This window comes from Scyliorhinus torazame, chromosome X (genome assembly GCF_047496885.1).
Source record: "Scyliorhinus torazame isolate Kashiwa2021f chromosome X, sScyTor2.1, whole genome shotgun sequence".
In the NCBI taxonomy this organism is placed as follows: domain Eukaryota; kingdom Metazoa; phylum Chordata; class Chondrichthyes; order Carcharhiniformes; family Scyliorhinidae; genus Scyliorhinus; species Scyliorhinus torazame.
In genome coordinates this window covers 19,179,305-19,196,051 of record NC_092738.1, presented here as the reverse complement: position 1 = coordinate 19,196,051, position 16,747 = coordinate 19,179,305, and the positions used below count along the sequence as shown (strand labels likewise).

At 48.9% G+C, this 16,747-nt stretch overlaps 1 protein-coding gene across 5 annotated transcripts in view; it reads left to right on the top strand.

Moving 5' to 3' along the window:
• Positions 1-16,747, top strand: part of asic1b (acid-sensing (proton-gated) ion channel 1b) — a 1,118,762-nt gene that overhangs the window by 949,256 nt on the left and 152,759 nt on the right. The gene's annotated exons all lie outside the window — the stretch shown is intronic.

The window sequence follows — 16,747 nt, the reverse complement described above, 5'->3', positions numbered from 1 at the left end:
TTGAGGGGCAGAATGGCCTACTCCTGCTCCTATTTCTTCTGATCCAACAATCATAGAATCCTTAGAGTGTAGAAGGAGACCCTTCGGCCCATCGAGTCTACACCGACCCTCCAAAAGAGCACCCTACCTAGGCCCAATCCCCCCATCCTATCCCCACAAACCCACCTAGTGGCAATTTATCATGACCAATCCACCTAACCTGCACATCTTTGGACACTAAGGGACAATTTAGCATGGCCAATCCACCTAACCTGTACATCTTTGGACACTAAGGGACAATTTAGCATGGCCAATCCACCTAACCTGCACATCTTTGGACACTAAGGGACAATTTAACATGGCCAATCCACCTAACCGGTACATCTTTGGACACTAAGAGACAATTTAGCATGGCCAATCCACCTAACCTGCACATCTTTGGACACTAAGGGGCAATTTAGCATGGCTAATCCACCAAAACAGCACATCTTTGGACTGTGGGGGGAAACCGGAGCACCCGGATGAAACCCACGCAAACACGGGGAGAACGTGCAAACTCCACACAGACAGTCACCCAAGCCGGGAATTGAACCCGGGTCCCTGGCTCTGTGAGGCAGCAGTGCTAATCACCGTGCCACTTTCAACCCTGAAGATCCCGCGGTACACTCAAATCCCTCTGAGCGTCAACATTCACAACTTTCACACAGTCTAACACCGATGAGGGATTGGTCTGCTGATGGAGCAGAGCACCCTCCTACCCTGCATGGTTCCCCTCTTTTGAAAAATTCTCCCTTCCAAAGTTTATTTTCCACAGAAGAATTGATGGACTTCAGACTTGTAAATCCTAGTGACAAAATGCATATTGTTTCGCCGCTAGTTCCCGAGGATGTTTTACTACAATTGTACAGGGCCTTGGTGAGGCCACACCTGGAGTATTGTGGGCAGTTTGGGTCTCCTTCTCTGAGGAAGGATGTTCTTGTTCTCGAGGGAGTGCAGCGAAGGTTTACCAGATTCCTGGGATAGCGGGACTGATGTATGAGGAGAGATTGAGTCAGTTAGGATTGCATTCGCTGGAGTTCGGAAGAATGAGGGGGGATCTCATAGAAACCTATAAAATTCTAACAGGACTAGATGCAGGAAGGATGTTCCCGATGGTGGGGGTGTCCAGAACCAGGGGCTACAGTCTGAGGATACGGAGTAGACAATTTAGGACAGAGATGGAGAGAAATTTCTTCATCCAGAGTGTGGTCGGCCTGTGGAATTCGTTACCACAGGAAGTAATTGAGGCCACAACGTTGCATGTTTACAAGAAGCAGTTAGATATGGCACTTCGGGCGAAGGGGATCAAAGGACATGGGGGAAAGCGGGATTAGGCTATTGGGTTGGATGATCAGCTATGATCATACTGAATGGTGGAGCAGCATTGAAGGGCCGAATGGCCTCCTCCTGGTCCTATTTTCTATGTTTCTATGATTATGGGTGGCATGGTAAGAAGTCTTACTGTGCTCACCCCAGTCCAACGCTGGCATCTCCACATTATGGGTGGCATGGTGGCACAGTGGTTAGCACTGCACCAGGGACACGGGTTCCATTCCGGCCTTTGGTGACTGTGCGGAGTCTGCACGTTCTCCCCGTGTCTGCGTGGGTTTCCTCCGGGTGCTCCGGTTTCCTCCCACAGTCCAAAGATGTGCAGGTTAGGTGGATTGGCCATGATCAATTGCTCCTTTGTGTCCAGGGATGTGAAGGTTAGGTTATGGGGTTACGGGGATAGGGCGGTGTGGACGGGTGAGTGGACATGTGTAGGGTGCTCTTTCGAAGGGTGGGTGCAGACTCGATGGGCCAAATGGCCTCCTTCTGCACTGTAGCGTTCTATGATATCTTCTATGATTATCAATGGTGGAGCAGGCTCGAAGGGCCGAATGGCCTACTCCTGCTTCTATTTTCTGTGTGTGTTTCCTCACAGATTGCTTGCCCTGGCCAGAGATCTATCCCTAAAGCACCAATAACTCTCAGCCAGGAATCAATTAATGGCACACTCTTTGTTCCATTTTGTTTGCCTCTTCTCTGATTCTCCAATTCTCACAATTAACTCAAGTAAAATTTCACCCCAGGGCAGTTTGTGTAAAAGTTGGCAGCATATCTGTACGAGGAGCAAATTGAAAGGGGGAACAAAATGGAGGAAGCGCTTCTAACACATACGCGGGATCATCACTGCCGCATCCACAGGCAGCTGGCTACCGCTAGCCACTCTATCTTCCTGACTGGTAGCCCGTGTCCCATCTTGCATCAGTCCTTGTCATCCTCTTTATTCCACTTACCAGATAACATTGTACATCAGTGACGTGAAGGACATTGACAACTCGCAGCTCGCACTGATGTAAGGTGCCTGAATGATTCATTTACTATCTAGATGCAGCCGATGCGGTTTGGCTTTCATGGTTCCTGTCACTCAGAATTCCGAAGGCGACTCACTCAACTCAAGTGGGATTTTGTCATTGCTTTCCTTGGAGTGACTTCCTTTCCTGCTGTGTGACCGACTACCAGCTCCTTGACACTCGACTGTCACACGCGTGCGGTAAAACAAACAAAACTAAAGAACGGGCAGCACGGTGGTTAGCACTGCTGCCTCACAGCGCCATGGTCCCAGGTTCGATTCCGGCCTATGGTTACTGTCTCTGTGGAGTTTGCACGTTCTCCCCGTGTCTGCGTGGGTTTCCTCCGGATGCTCCGGTTTCCTCCCACTCGTCCCGGAAGACGTTCAGGTTAGGTGGTGATAGGGCAGGTGGAGTGGGCCGAGGCAGGGTCGGTACAGACTGGATGGGCTGAATGGCCTCATTCTGCACTGTAGGGATTCAATGGATTTGGGGCAGCACGGTAGCACAGTGGATAGCACTGTAGCTTCACAGCGCCAGGGTCCCAGGTTCGATTCCCGGCTTGGGTCACTGTCTGTGTGGAGTCTGCACGTTCTCCCCGTGTCTGCGTGGGTTTCCTCCGGGTGCTCCGGTTTCCTCCCACAAGCCCCGAAAGATGTGCAGGTCAGGTGGATCGGCCGTGATAAATTGCCCTTAGTGTCCAAAACGGTTAGGAGGGGTTATTGGGTTACGGGGATAGGGTGGAAGTGAGGGCTTAAGTGGGCCGGTGCAGACTTGATGGGCCGAATGGCCTCCTTCTGCACTGTCTGTTCTATGTTCGACGGAACAAACTTCCACAGCCTCCAGCTGGTCCAAAGCGCTTTTACAGCCAATGAAGTACTTTTAGAAGTGTAGTCACTGTTGTGATGTCGGAAACACGGGCAGCAAATTTCTGCATAGCAAGATCCCATAAAGTGCAGCGAAAAAACAATGACTTGCATTTACATACACTTTCCATGACCACTAGATGTCTCAAAGCCCTTTACGGCCAAGGAAGCATTTTTAAAAGTGGCGCCACTGCTGTAATGTTCGAAGTGCAGCAGCCAGATCCCGCAAATAGCAATCTGCTTTCCGATGTTGATTGACCTGGTTGCCAGGAAGTATTCCTCTGCACTTCTTCAAAATAGTGCCACGGGATCTTTTACATCACCTCAAGAAGCCAGGTGGGGCCTCGGTTCACAGAATCACAGAATTGTCACGGCGCAGAAGGAGGCCTTTCGGCCCATCGGGTGAGCACTGGCCCTCTGAATGAGTAATTCAACGAGCTCCAGTCTTCCGCATTCCTCCCGCGACCCGGCACATTCTTCCTCTTCCTATAACAATCTAATTCCTTTTTAAATGCTTCGATTGAACCTGCGGCGCATTCCAGACGCTAACCACTCGCTGCGTGAAAAAGATCTCATCTGAAAGACAGCACACGCCCTCAGTGCTGCGCTGCGGTATCAGATGGGAATTTGGTGCTCAAACCCTGGTGTGGGACTTGAGCCCAGGTCCTTGTGATGCAAAGCAGCTTGGGAGAATAAAAAGAGAAAATGCTGGGAAAACTCAGCAGGTCTGGCAGCATCTGTGGGGAGAGAATTAGAGTAAATGTTTCGAGTCCAATGTGACTCTTCAGAGCTGGAGAGAGGGCGAAATGTGATGGGGTTCATGCTGTTGAAAAAGAGGAGAAGGGCAGGTGGAGCAAAATAAGAGGTCTGGGGAGATTAAATTACAACAATGCCAGGGGCACAAGACAAAGGGAGTGGTAATGATGGTAGTAAAGACTAAAGCAAGTGTTAATAGTGGAATAAAGGCCAGCACTGTTTGAAAGCAAAATAGCAGAATGTGTTAATAGCAGAATAAAGATCAGCACTGTGTGAAAGTAAAATAACAGAATGTGTTAATAGCAGAATAAAGGTCAGCACTGTCTGAAAGTAAAATAGCAGAATGTGTTAATAGCAGAATAAAGATCAGCACTGTTTGAAAGCAAAATAGCAGAATATGTTAATAGCAGAATAAAGATCAGCACTGTGTGAAAGTAAAATAACTGAATGTGTTAATAGCAGAATAAAGGTCAGCACTGTTTGAAAGTAAAATAGCAGAAAGTGTTAATAGCAGAATAAAGATCAGCACTGTCTGAAAGTAAAATAGCAGAATGTGTTAATAGCAGAATAAAGATCAGCACTGTCTGAAAGTAAAATAGCAGAATGTGTTAATAGCAGAATAAAGATCAGCACTGTTTGAAAGCAAAATAGCAGAATGTGTTAATAGCATAATAAAGATCAGCACTGTGAAAGTAAAATAACAGAATGTGTTAATAGCAGAATAAAGGTCTGCACTGTCTGAAAGTAAAATAGCAGAATGTGTTAATAGCAGAATAAAGATCAGCACTGTCTGAAAGTAAAATAGCAGAATGTGTTAATAGCAGAATAAAGATCAGCACTGTTTGAAAGCAAAATAGCAGAATGTGTTAATAGCAGAATAAAGATCAGCACTATGTGAAAGTAAAATAGCAGAATGTGTTAATAGCAGAATTAAAGGTCAGCACTGTCTGAAAGTAAAATAGCAGAATGTGTTAATAGCAGAATAAAGGTCAGCACTGTCTGAAAGTAAAATAGCAGAATGTGTTAATAGCAGAATAAAGATCAGCACTGTTTGAAAGCATAATAGCAGAATGTGTTAATAGCAGAATAAAGATCAGCACTGTGTGAAAGTAAAATAACAGAATGTGTTAATAGCAGAATAAAGGTCTGCACTGTCTGAAAGTAAAATAGCAGAATGTGTTAATAGCAGAATAAAGATCAGCACTGTCTGAAAGTAAAATAGCAGAATGTGTTAATAGCAGAATAAAGATCAGCACTGTCTGAAAGTAAAATAGCAGAATGTGTAAATAACAGAATAAAGATCAGCACTGTCTGAAAGTAAAATAGCAGAATGTGTTAATAGCAGAATAAAGATCAGCACTGTCTGAAAGTAAAATAGCCAAATGTGTTAATAGCAGAATAAAGATTAGCACTGTGTGAAAGTAAAATAGCAGAATGTGTTAAGAGCAGAATAAAGGTCAGCACAGTGTGAAAGTAAAATAGCAGAATGTGTTAATAGCAGAATAAAGGTCAGCACTGTCTGAAAGTAAAATAGCAGAATGTGTTAATAGCAGAATAAAGATCAGCACTGTCTGAAAGTAAAATAACAGAATGTGTTAATAGCAGAATAAAGATCAGCACTGTGTGAAAGTAAAATAGCAGAATGTGTTAATAGCAGAATAAAGATCAGCACTGTCTGAAAGTAAAATAGCAGAATGTGTTAATAGCAGAATAAAGATCAGCACTGTCTGAAAGTAAAATAACAGAATGTTTGCATACCGAGCCTTCGTGTTCTGCAAATCGGATACCTTGGAAGCGTCTATCAAAGCCACTCCTCAGTCAATCGGGAGGAAGCGTCTGAAAAATGTCCACTGGTGGGATTCTCCGACCCTCCGCGCCGGAATCGCGCCCGGCGCGGGGGCAGAGAATAGCCGTTCAAGCCGGAAATCCAGCGCGACGGCTCTTCCGCAGACCCGCCAGTCCCACACGCGCAGTCGACGCGGCGCCGGTCGGGGGCGATTCTCTGTGGTCGACCGGCCGAACTCCTGTCGGCGTGGTTTACATCTGGAGCTGGGACCCGCAGTCGTGGTGGCGGTCATGGTGGGGGGGTGGGGGGAATCTGACTCCGGTGGGGGCCTTAGCTGTGGCCAGGCCCGCCATCGGGGGCCACCTATCGGCGGGCCATCGTGGTCTGGGAGGGACCTACCTTACTCCGCGCGGGCCCGCTGTGTGGGTCCGCCATGTCAGCAGCGCCCACGCCGAGGTGGGCCGCCACGTGTATGCGTGGACCAGCTTGCGGCCACCGTGCGCATGCGCGGCCGTGCGGTCCGGCTAGCAGGGCCCTGCTGGCAGCCAGAGCTGCGGGACGCACACCGGGGCTCTTCTAGCTCACTGGAAAACGAAGAATCACCCCGGACTCTCGAGGAAAAAGGTCCGGAGTGATTCTCGACCGTTTCCCGGCGGGCCCCAAAAGGGAGAATCCCGCCCCTGATCTCCACATTATCCAGCCCCTTTGGTATCTATTCTGCTCCACTTGTGATGGCATAGACCACACTGGGGACCCTGTGGCTGGGGAAGTTTCTGCATGAGGCTGTGGCTACTCAGTGGTCGAAGAAACCAATTTGTGATGCTGACCATTTTCGGCTTTTGTTTTGAGCCCAGTGAGAAAGGTATTGTGAGACTGAAAAATCTGGCGCAGGTCGATGCAGCCAGTCCTGCACTCCCTTCACACCCAAGTGTAATCTTCTGCCAGGCATTATAGAACAGCCAAAAGAATCTCAATGAAAAAACATTTCATCATTACAATGCATTAAGTGAAGCTTTTTAGTGTGATGTTTCCATCTACTTCAGAAGGCATTGAGCTGGAGTGGGCCTAAATGATGGAGTTCTGAAAGGATCCAGCCTTTCTTTTAATCTGATTTTTGCTGTTCTGCGTAGTACTTTTTGGGCAGGTTTGCGTTGCTCATTTATTGGCAGTGGTGTGGAACAAAAGTCTCATTTAAGGACGATTCTATTCTTTCTCCGAAGCAGTCTGCAGTGTTTAACAAACTAAATATTGTTTGCCACACTTCAGTGGAACAGTCATTTTTGTTATCCTTCAAAGGATGTTGGTGTCTTGGCCCAACATTTATTGCCCATCCCTAGTGCTCTTGCGAAGGTGGTGGTGAGCTTCTTGAATACAACTGAGAGGCTTGCTGGGCCATCCCAAAGTGTCTTTAAGAGTCAACCACATTACTATGGGTCTGGAGTCACATATAGTCCAGATTGTGTAAGAATGGCACAGGGACAACACTGCCAGTGATGACCACAATCACTCTCTTGCCCATTCTTTACCCTCACACACCCATATCAGTTCTGAGGATAGATTGGGGAGCTTGGGACTGTTCTCCTTGGAGAGAAGAAGGCTAAGAGGAGATTTGATCGAGATGTTCAAAATCATGAGGTGGCTGGACAGAGTAGACGGGGAGAAACTGTTCCTGCTCAGAAAAGGATGGAGAGCGAGAGGGCACTCGATCGACCAGCGAATGGTTGGAGTCTGGAATGTGCTTCCAGGAAGCGTGGTGGAGGCAGGTTCAATCGACGCATTCCAGCGGGCGTTAGATGATTATTAGAATAGAAGCAATCTGCGGGGGTATGGGGAAAGGCAGGAGAATGGGCACTCAGTCATGATGCTCGTTTGGAGAGCTGTCATTCTTGACAGCTAACATTCATTATGTGGGGGTAAGCGTATTAAAGTGTCAATCACATGATTTCTACAAGACTGTCGCACAGTTCTGAGATTCAGGGGGCCGGATTCTGTGTCCCGCTGCACCCGTTTTCTGGGCGGCTCGCCCCACAGGCAGCGGGATCCTCCGTCCCGCCAGCCGGCCAATGGGGTGGGCAGCCCCACGCCGTCAGGAAATCCGCAGGCGTGAGTGCGCTGCCGGCGAAGGGGACGTTCCCGCCGACGGAAATTCCACCCCAGGATCCTTCGCTTATTTTATTCTGGATCTCTAGCCCTCCTCTCCCAGCCCAATGAAACAAGTGATCTCCTTTTCCGGCTAAATATTAACGATTCATCATTCGCTTTCAGGATTTCGGCCTAAGTGGCAAAGAGTTTGCCAACAGCAAATCTCTTGCTGCGTGAGCACTTCTTAACAGCGAGGGTCATAATTTGTGGATCTCATTAGCATCCAATCTACATATCACATCTTTGATGTTGTGTAATATGCCTTGAAGTGGTTTGGCAGAGCCACTATCGGCCTGTGGGCTGTGGTTGGCAGTGCCCCACTTTCTGGTGCCAGCTGGGAGCTGCACTTATTTTACATGAGACGTGTGCCAGTACAAAAGGCCTCACACCGCCAGCGAACTCCTCAAAGGTGCCAGGTTCACGAAAGCCCGGTTGAATAAAAGTGGATTTTCCTATGCGCCAGCTTTTGAGAATCCAGACAGTTGTTTGTTTAAGCTTCTGTAGAGAATGAAATCTAGAGGGGGTGTAAAACTGTCAGGTTCGTGTCAAGCAGATCAATTTATAATTGTCCTCTGTGCCTCAACAACAAAGAACTAAGAGTTTACGAAGTGAGTATTCGGAATAAGGTAAATGAGTTGATGGCGCAAATCATCGGGAATGACTATGATTTAGTGGCCATTACTGAAACATGGTTAAAGGATGGTCACGACTGGGAGTTAAATATCCGAGGGTATCAAACTTTTCGGAAGGACAGAGTGGATGGTAAGGGAGGTGGTGTAGCTCTGTTATTTAAGGATGACATCCGGGCAACAGGAAGGGATGACATCAGTGCTATGGAGGATAAGGTTGAATCCATTTGGGTGGAAATCAGGAATAGTAAGGCGAAAAAGTCACTGATAGGAGTAATTTATAGGCCACCAAATAGTAACATAGTGGGGCAGGCAATAAACAAAGAAATAATTGATGCATATAGAAATGGTACAGAATATAGAATATAGAAATGGTACAGCAGTTATCATGGGGGATTTTAATCTACATGTCGATTGGTTTAACCAGGTCGGTCAAGGCAGCCTTGAGGAGGAGTTTATAGAATGTATCCGCGATAGTTTCCGAGAACAGTATGTAATGGAACCTACGAGGGAACAAGCGGTCCTAGATCTGGTCATGTGTAATGAGACAGGATTGATTCAGGATCTCATAGTTAGGGATCCTCTCGGAAGGAGCGATCACAATATGGTGGAATTTAAAATACAGATGGAGGGTGAAATCAAGCACTAGTGTTTTGTGCTCAAACAAAGGAGATTACAATGGGATGAGAGAAGAACTAGCTAAGGTAGACTGGGAGCAAAGACTTTATGGTGAAACAGTTGAGGAACAGTGGAGAACCTTCCAAGTGATTTTTCACAGTGCTCAGCAAAGGTTTATACCAACAAAAAGGAAGGACGGTCAAAAGAGGGGAAATCGACCGTGGATATCTAAGGAAATAAGGGAGAGTATCAAATTGAAGGAAAAAATATACAAAGTAGCAAAGATCAGTGGGAGACTAGAGGACTGGGAAATCTTTAGGGGGCAACAGAAAGCTACTAAAAAAGCTATAAAGAAGAGTAAGATAGATTATGAGAGTAAACTTGCTCAGAATATAAAAACAGATAGTAAAAGTTTCTACAAATACATAAAACAAAAAAGAGTGGCTAAGGTAAATATTGGTCCTTTAGAGGATGAGAAAGGAGATTTAATAATGGGAGATGAGGAAATGGCTGAGGAACTGAACAGGTTTTTTGGGTCGGTCTTCACAGTGGAAGACACAAATAACATGCCAGTGACTGATGGAAATGAGGCTATGACAGGTGAGGAGCTTGAGAGGATTGTTATCACCAAGGAGGTAGTGATGGGCAAGCTAATGGGGCTAAAGGTAGACAGGTCTCCTGGACCTGATGGAATGCATCCCAGAGTGCTAAAAGAGATGGCTAAGGAAATTGCAAATGCACTAGTGATAATTTACCAAAATTCACTAGACTTTGGGGTGGTCCCGGCGGATTGGAATTTAGCAAACGTGACACCACTGTTTAAAAAAGGAGGTAGGCAGAAAGCGGGCAATTATAGGCCAGTGAGCTTAACTTCGGTAGCAGGGAAGGTGCTGGAATCTATCATCAAGGAAGAAATACCAATGCATCTGGATGGAAATTGTCCCATTGGGCAGACGCAGCATGGGTTCATAAAGGGCAGGTCATGGATTAACTAATTTAGTGGAATTTTTTGAGGACATTAACAGTGCGGTAGATAACGGGGAGCCAATGGATGTGGTATATCTGGATTTCCAGAAAGCCTTTGACAAGGTGCTACACAAAAGGTTGCTGCATAAGATAAAGATGCATGGCATTAAGAGGAAAGTAGTAGCATGGATAGAGGATTGGTTAATTAATAGAAAGCAAAGAGTGGGGATTAATGGGTGTTTCTCTAGTTGGCAATCAGTAGCTAGTGGTGTCCCTCAGGGATCAGTGTTGGGCCCACAACTGTTCACAATTTACATAGATGATTTGGAGTTGGGGACCAAGGGCAATGTGTCCAAGTTTGCAGACGACACTAAGATAAGTGGTAAAGCAAAAAGTGCAGAGGATACTGGAAGTCTGCAGAGGGATTTGGATAGGCTAAGTGAATGGGCTAGCGTCTGGCAGATGGAATACAATGTTGACAAATGTGAGGTTATCCATTTTGGTAGGAATAACAGCAAAAGGGATTATTATTTAAATGATAAAATACTAAAACATGCTGCTGTGCAGAGAGACCTGGGTGTGCTAGTGCATGAGTCGCAAAAAGTTGGTTTACAGGTGCAACAGGTGATTAAGAAGGCGAATGGAATTTTGTCCTTCATTGCTAGAGGGATGGAGTTTAAAACTAGGGAGGTTATGCTGCAATTGTATAAGGTGTTAGTGAGGCCACACCTGGAGTATCGTGTTCAGTTTTGGTCTCCTTACTTGAGAAAGGACGTACTGGCACTGGAGGGTGTGCAGAGGTGATTCACTAGGTTAATCCCAGAGCTGAAGGGGTTGGATTACGAGGAGGGGCTGAGTAGACTGGGACTGTACTCGTTGGAATTTAGAAGGATGCGGGGGTTCTTATAGAAACATATAAGATTATGAAGGGAATAGATAGGATAGATGTGGGCAGGTTGTTTCCACTGGCGGGTGAAAGCAGAACTAGGGGGCATTGCCTCAAAATAAGGGGAAGTAGATTTAGGACTGAGTTTAGGAGGAACTTCTTCACCCAAAGGGTTGTGAATCTATGGAATTCCTTGCCCAGTGAAGCAGTAGAGGCCCCGTCATTAAATGTTTTTAAGATAAAGATAGATAGTTTTTTGAAGAATAAAGGGATTAAGGGTTATGGTGTTCGGGCCGGAAATGGAGCTGAGTCCACAAAAGATCAGCCATGATCTCATTGAATGGTGGAGCAGGCTCGAGGGGCCAGATGGCCTACTCCTGCTCCTAGTTCTTATGTTCTTATGAGTGCAGAGATCTTTCTCCTGTAATGGGATCCCTGTGTTAAGGGGGTGTGATTGGGTTACTGAGGTTGAGGATACACAAGTGAACATAGAACATAGAACATTACAGCGCAGTACAGGCCCTTCGGCCCTCGATGTTGCGCCGACCTGTGAAACCACTCTAAAGCCCATCTACACTATTCCCTTATCGTCCATATGTCTATCCAATGACCATTTGAATGCCCTTAGTGTTGGCGAGTACACTACTGTTGCAAAATAGCGCGAGAGGAGAGAGAGCCGGGACAGCGAAAACAGCGGGGGAGGAGAGAGCCGGGAGATTTTAAAAACGGGAGGAAAGAGTCGGGACAGCGAAAACAGCGCGAGAGGAGAGAGAGACCCAGGACAGCGAAAACAGCGCGGGAGGAGAGAGAGCCGGGACAGCGAAAACAGCGCGGGTGGAGAGAGAGCCGGGACAGCGAAAACAGCGCGGGAGGAGAGAGCCGGGAGATTTAAAAAGCGCAGGAGGAGAGAGAGCCGGGAGATTTTAAAAGCGCAGGAGGAGAGAGCCGGGACAGCGAAAACAGCGCGAGAGGAGAGAGAGCCGGGACAGCGAAAACAGCGCGGGAGGAGAGAGCCGGGAGATTTCAAAAGCACGGGAGGAGAGAGCCGGGACAGCGAAAACAGCACGAGAGGAGAGAGAGCCGGGACAGCGAAAACAGCGCGGGAGCAGAGAGAGCCGGGACAGCGAAAACAGCGCGGGAGGAGAGAGAGCCGGGACAGCGAAAACAGCGCGGGAGGAGAGAGCCGGGACATTGAAAACAGCGCGAGAGGAGAGAGCCGGGAGATTTAAAAAGCGTGGGAGGAGAGAGAGCCGGGACAGCGAAAACAGCGCGGGAGGAGAGAGAGCCGGGAGATTTTAAAAGCGCAGGAGGAGAGAGCCGGGACAGCGAAAACAGCGCGGGAGGAGAGAGAGCCGGGACAGCGAAAACAGCGCGGGAGGAGAGAGAGCCGGGAGATTTTAAAAGCGCAGGAGGAGAGAGCCGGGACAGCGAAAACAGCACGAGAGGAGAGAGAGCCGGGACAGCGAAAACAGCGCGGGAGCAGAGAGAGCCGGGACAGCGAAAACAGCGCGGGAGGAGAGAGAGCCGGGACAGCGAAAACAGCGCGGGAGGAGAGAGCCGGGACATTGAAAACAGCGCGAGAGGAGAGAGCCGGGAGATTTAAAAAGCGCGGGAGGAGAGAGAGCCGGGACAGCGAAAACAGCGCGGGAGGAGAGAGCCGGGACAGCGAAAACAGCGCGGGAGGAGAGAGAGCCAGGACAGCGAAAACAGCGCGGGAGGAGAGAGAGCTGGGACAGTGAAAACAGCGCAGGAGGAGAGAGAGCCGGGAGATTTAAAAATCGCGGGAGGAGAGAGCCGGGACAGCAAAAACAGCGCGAGAGGAGAGAGAGCCGGGACAGCGAAAACAGCGGGGGAGGAGAGAGCCGGGAGATTTTAAAAACGGGAGGAAAGAGTCGGGACAGCGAAAACAGCGCGAGAGGAGAGAGAGACCCAGGACAGCGAAAACAGCGCGGGAGGAGAGAGAGCCGGGACAGCGAAAACAGCGCGGGTGGAGAGAGAGCCGGGACAGCGAAAACAGCGCGGGAGGAGAGAGCCGGGAGATTTAAAAAGCGCAGGAGGAGAGAGAGCCGGGAGATTTTAAAAGCGCAGGAGGAGAGAGCCGGGACAGCGAAAACAGCGCGAGAGGAGAGAGAGCCGGGACAGCGAAAACAGCGCGGGAGGAGAGAGCCGGGAGATTTCAAAAGCGCGGGAGGAGAGAGCCGGGACAGCGAAAACAGCACGAGAGGAGAGAGAGCCGGGACAGCGAAAACAGCGCGAGAGCAGAGAGAGCCGGGACAGCGAAAACAGCGCGGGAGGAGAGAGCCGGGACAGCGAAAACAGCGCGGGAGGAGAGAGCCGGGAGATTTAAAAAGCGCGGGAGGAGAGAGAGCCGGGACAGCGAAAACAGCGCGGGAGGAGAGAGCCGGGACAGCGAAAACAGCGCGGGAGGAGAGAGAGCCAGGACAGCGAAAACAGCGCGGGAGGAGAGAGAGCTGGGACAGTGAAAACAGCGCAGGAGGAGAGAGAGCCGGGAGATTTAAAAATCGCGGGAGGAGAGAGCCGGGACAGCAAAAACAGCGCGAGAGGAGAGAGAGCCGGGACAGCGAAAACAGCGTGGGAGGAGAGAGCTGGGAGATTTAAAAATCGCGGGAGGAGAGAGCCGGGACAGCGAAAACAGCGCGAGAGGAGAGAGAGCCGGGACAGCGAAAACAGCGCGGGAGGAGAGAGCCGGGAGATTTAAAAAGCGCAGGAGGAGAGAGAGCCGGGAGATTTTAAAAGCGCAGGAGGAGAGAGCCGGGACAGCGAAAACAGCGCGAGAGGAGAGAGAGCCGGGACAGCGAAAACAGCGCGGGAGGAGAGAGCCGGGAGATTTCAAAAGCGCGGGAGGAGAGAGCCGGGACAGCGAAAACAGCACGAGAGGAGAGAGAGCCGGGACAGCGAAAACAGCGCGAGAGCAGAGAGAGCCGGGACAGCGAAAACAGCGCGGGAGGAGAGAGCCGGGACAGCGAAAACAGCGCGGGAGGAGAGAGCCGGGAGATTTAAAAAGCGCGGGAGGAGAGAGAGCCGGGACAGCGAAAACAGCGCGGGAGGAGAGAGCCGGGACAGCGAAAACAGCGCGGGAGGAGAGAGAGCCAGGACAGCGAAAACAGCGCGGGAGGAGAGAGAGCTGGGACAGTGAAAACAGCGCAGGAGGAGAGAGAGCCGGGAGATTTAAAAATCGCGGGAGGAGAGAGCCGGGACAGCAAAAACAGCGCGAGAGGAGAGAGAGCCGGGACAGCGAAAACAGCGTGGGAGGAGAGAGCTGGGAGATTTAAAAATCGCGGGAGGAGAGAGCCGGGACAGCGAAAACAGCGCGAGAGGAGAGAGAGCCGGGACAGCGAAAACAGCGCGAGAGGAGAGAGAGCCGGGAGAGTGAAAACAGCGCGGGAGGAGAGAGAGCCGGGACAGCGAAAACAGCGTGGGAGGAGAGAGCCGGGACAGCGAAACCAGCGCGGGAGGAGAGAGCCGGGACAGCGAAAACAGCGCGGGAGGAGAGAGCCGGGACAGCGAAAACAGCGCGGGAGGAGAGAGCCGGGAGATTTAAAAAGTGCAGGAGGAGAGAGCCGGGACTGTGCTGGGAGAGGTGAGTGCACAAAAGGTGTGGCAGGAGTGCCTTTAGTCACGGGAGTGCTGATTGGAACAGAGTGCATCTGAGTTTAGGTGAGTGACTGAGTTCGGGTGAGTGGCGAGAGAGGGCTGTGTTTTTGTTGGTATTCGGGTTTATCCTTGAGGTTCTATATTAAAAAAATGTTTTAATATTTAAATTAATTAACTAGTTGAATATGGCTGGACAGGTGATGTGCTGTTGCTGTATGATGATGGAACTGGTGGACCCCATTGAGACCGTCAGTGACCACATCTGCAGCAAGTGTTGGCTGCTCCAGGAACTTCGGCTCAGAATTGATGAGCTGGAGACTGAGCTGCACACACTGCGGCACATCAGGGAGGGGTAAAATTACCTGGACACTTTGTTTCAGGAGGCAGTCACACCCGGTAGAATAAGTACTGTTAATTCGAACAGTGGTCAGGGACAGTGTGGTGTGACTGCAAGGGAGACAGGTAGGGGGATCCTGAGTTTAGGAGTTGAGGAGCCTCAGCCCTTGACCTTGTCCAACAGGTATGAGGTACTTGCTCCCTGTGTGGATGAGAAAGAGGGCTGAAGGGAGGATGCGTTGACTGACCACTGCACCGTGGAAAACCATTCAAGAGGGGGGAGCAAAAAGACAAGTGGTAGTTGTAGGGGATTCTATAATTAGGGGGATTGATGGCATCCTTTGTAAGCCAGATCGAGAGTCCCGCATGGTATGTTGCCTGCCCGCTGCCAGGGTGAGGGACATCTCTGATCGGCTTGAAAGGGTTTTGGAGAGTGAGGGGGAGGATCCAGTTGTTGTGGTCCACGTTGGGACTAACAACATAGGTAAGACTAGGAAAGAGGACCTGTTTGGAGATTATCAAACACTAGGGACTAAATTAAAGAACAGGTCCTCCAGAGTTATAATCTCTGGATTACTACCCGAGCCACGTGCCAATTGGCATAGGGTTGAGAAAATTAGAGAAGTTAACACGTGGCTAAAGGAGTGGTGCGGGAAAGAGGGATTCCATTTCATGGGGCATTGGCATCAGTACTGGGGCAGGAGGGACCTGTACCGTTGGGACGGTCTTCACCTGAACCATTCTGGGACCAGTGTTCTAGCGAATAGGATAAATAGGTTGGTCACAAGGACTTTAAACTAGCAAGTTGGGGAGAAGGGAAGTGTAAAGCTATGGACAGTATAATGGTTAATGGAGATCAATGCAGCAGGTTATGTGACAGGTTATTATGTAGAGATATGGGTTCAAAGACAAGGAAAATTAGGAGAAAGGGTAAGAGGAAAAAGAAATTGCGAAAAGTTACTGATCAAGGTGTTAGGATTCATAACAAAGACATAAAAAACAGCATAAGTGTACCTTACCTGAATGCTCGTAGTATACGAAATAAAGTAAATGAGTTGATGGCGCAAATCATCTTGAATGACTATGATTTAGTGGCCATTACTGAAACATGGTTAAAAGATGGTCACGACTGGGAGTTAAATATCCAAGGGTATCAGACTATACAAAAGGATAGAATGGACGGTAAGGGCGGTGGTGTAGCTTTGTTGTTTAAGGATGGCATCCGGGCAATAGTAAGGGATGATATTGGTGCTATGGAGGACAAGGTTGAATCAATTTGGGTGGAAATCAGGAATAGTAAGGCGAAAAGGTCACTGATAGGAGTAGTCTATAGGCCACCAAATAGTAACAGGATGGTAGGGCAGGCAATAAGCAAAGAAATAACGGATGCATGTAGAAATGGTACAGCGGTTATCATGGGAGATTTTAATCTGCATATCGATTGGTTTAACCAGGTTGGTAAAGGCAGCCTTGAGGAGGAGTTCATAGAATGTGCCCGGGATAATTTCCTGGAACAGTATGTAATGGAACCTACAAGGGAACAAGCGGTCCTAGATCTGGTCCTGTGTAATGAGGCAGGATTGATTAATGATCTCATAGTTCGGGATCCTCTTGGAAGGAGCGACCACAATATGGTGGAATTTAAAATACAGTTGGAGGATGACAAGGTAAAATCAAACACTAGTGTTTTATGCTTAAACAAAGGCGATTACAATGGGATGAGAGAAGAACTAGCTACGGTAGACTGGGAGCAAAGATTTCATGGTGAAGCAGTTGAGGAACAGTGGAGAACCTTC